Source organism: Hyaena hyaena, unplaced genomic scaffold (genome assembly GCF_003009895.1).
Source record: "Hyaena hyaena isolate Hyena2069 unplaced genomic scaffold, ASM300989v1 scaffold_407, whole genome shotgun sequence".
Classification (NCBI taxonomy): domain Eukaryota; kingdom Metazoa; phylum Chordata; class Mammalia; order Carnivora; family Hyaenidae; genus Hyaena; species Hyaena hyaena.
The window spans coordinates 802292-804688 of record NW_024081037.1 but is presented as its reverse complement, the minus strand read 5'-3'; positions in this window follow the sequence as shown (position 1 = coordinate 804688).

The window sequence follows — 2397 nt, the reverse complement described above, 5'->3', positions numbered from 1 at the left end:
TCTTTCTGGAATTCCTTTTTTTAAAAAAAAAATTTAAGCTGCTCTATTTATTGGGGGTGGGGGGGGAGAGCATATGTGGGGCAGGAACAGAGAGAATCCCAAGCAGGCTCCACACTGTCTATGCAGAGCCCAGTGTGGGGCTCAAATTCACTAACTGTGAGATTGTGACCTGAACCTAAATCAAGAGTCAGACACTTAACCAACTGAGCCACCCAGGTTTCCACTTTTTCGAGTTCTAAACCAAGTCTCAGGTGTTTATTTGAAGCCCTGTGCCTGAAGGCAGGTGAATGCCTAGGAGAGAATACCTTCAGCAGGCATAAGTAAGTAAGCCTGGGGTCCCCAAGACTTTTAACCTCAGTCAGGCTCAGACCATGAGTCTTCATTGACTAGTAGAAATTATAGACTTTCTAATAATTGTTGAGCATTGAATTTAGCAGTCAGGATGATTTTTGAAAACTGATTTATTCAATGTCCTCTTCTTTCTATGGATTCAAAACTTCATTTTCTCTGCTAAGTATATACCTAGCAAAGATTATGACAGTGCTCGGAGCACCCAATATCCAGCAATACACCAAAAAGAAAGGCCAGAGAGTTTCCTAAAGTTATCCGTGTAGCTAAGAAGGAAGCACTGAAAGTTGTGGATTCCCTCAAAATTTGTATTCAGCATTTAAGGGCATAAAATAATTCAAGTCAAATGATGATGTGTATTTATGATACTTGAATTATATGTGTTAAGGGAGCTCCTCAGGGTCCATCTTAAAAGGTTTAAATTCCTTCTAAAGGTAACTTAAATATATATATGCTTTTTAATGTTTATTTATTTTGAGAGAGAGAATGCAGACAAACAGAGGAGGGGCAGAGAGAGAGGGAAAGAGACAGAATCCTAAGCAGGCTGCACACTGTTAGTCCAGAGCTTGATGTGGGGCTCGAACTCACAAACCATGAGATCATGATCTGAAATGAAATCAAGAGTCATCGCTTAACTGACTAAGCCACTCAGGTGCCCCCTTGCTAAAGGTAACTTAAAGGAGACTGAAGTACTTAGTAAAGCTGCCACGGCAAGAATTCCCATAGACTTGTATACCTAGATCTGAATATTATACTTTTAAAAACATGTTTATATTTATTTTATTTTATTTTTAAAAATTTAATGTTTATTTTTGACAGATAGAGAAAAAGGAGCAGGGAAGGGGCAGAGAGGGAGACACAGAATCTGAGGCAGGCTCCAAACTCCAAGCTGTCAGCTCAAAGCCAGATGTGGGGTTCAAACTCATGAACCACAATATCATGACCTAAGCCAAACTCAGATGCTTAACCCACTGAACCACCCAGGTGCCCCTATATATATATATATATTTTTTTTTAAGGCAGGGGAAGCTTTACTCTGTGATGACTCTAGGAGATTTTTCACTGTTGAAGAAAAATCCAGTACCAACACGTTTTGTCTCTTTAGCAGCTAAGAAAGCATTTCTTTGTTGCACCTTTCTGCATTCAGCAAATAGTTGAGTACTTTTCAAAAACAAAACAAAAACCCACAAATTTTCAAGTTCCAACTCTGAAATCTCAGAATCCCTCCCCTGTCTCACCTTCGATCTGTAAACAGTGACCTCTGGTGTCCAGGTGTGGTAGGTCAGATAATGCCTTACCTCACCCGAAAGATACCCATGGCCTCATCACAGAACCAGTGAAGGTTACCTTAGATGTCAAGAAACTTTGCAGGTGTGATTAAATTCAGGGTGTTGTATGGGGAGATTATCCTGGATTACTTGGGTAAGGGTCCTTATGGGAGATGCAAGAGATCAGAAGAATAGCAGGAATGTGGCAACAGGAGCTAGAGATTGGAGATGGAGGGATGCAAGGAAGGCACTGTGATCCACAGATTTCAGGCAGCCTCTACACACTGAAAAAAGCAAGAAACATCCTCCCCTGAAGCTTCCAGAAGTCCTCTTGACATTTCAATTTGAGACTTCTGACCCCCAGAACTGTAAGAAAATAAATTTATGTTGTTTTAAGCACTGAGTGTGTGGTAATTTGTTACATCAGTCATAGAAAAGGAATATACTAGGGGTTGGCAATGGTCAGGTCCCCAGAGAAATTGTTTCTCAAGCTTAGGTGAATGATACAGGACAGAGGGCTAAGAAAGAACAGAGCTCACACCTGAACCAGGCCGTTGACCTCAGATCCTAGGCCCTCACCCTCTAGTCCACAGTCCTCAGTTATGGTGCTGGCTCAAAAAAGGCATGAACACGTTTGTTGCATCTCAACTTCGTTTGTCAGCATATAGAATGCTGTATTTGTCGGGGTTCTCCAGAGAAACAGAACCGTGTGTGTGTGTGTGTGTGTGTGTGTGTGTGTGTGTGTGTGTGTGTGATTTTAAGGAAGCTTGGAAAACGCAAA